Raw genomic sequence first — 340 nt, 5'->3', positions numbered from 1 at the left:
AAAAAGGTCATAGTATAGAAAGGCATAAATAACGTAAAAACGTCATAGTATAGTAAGGCATTAAAACATCATATTATAGTAAGGCATAAAAATGTTATAATAATATCATAGTATAGTTAGGCATGAAAACATCATATTATAGTAAGGCATAAAAACATCATAAAAACGTCATAGTATAGTAAGAGATAAAAACGCCATAGTATACTAAGGCATTAAAAAATAAAAAAAAAGTCATATTATATTGCGACATAAAAAAAACCTAATAGTACAGTAAGACTTAAAAACGTAATTGTATAACAAGGCCTAAAAACGTCACAGTATAGTAAGGCATAAAAAATGT

The sequence above is a fragment of the Seriola lalandi genome, unplaced genomic scaffold (genome assembly GCF_002814215.2).
Source record: "Seriola lalandi dorsalis isolate HSWRI2012SDOR001 ecotype SW California unplaced genomic scaffold, Sedor1 jcf7180002054486, whole genome shotgun sequence".
Taxonomy (NCBI): Eukaryota; Metazoa; Chordata; class Actinopteri; order Carangiformes; family Carangidae; genus Seriola; species Seriola lalandi.
This window is presented reverse-complemented; position numbering follows the sequence as displayed.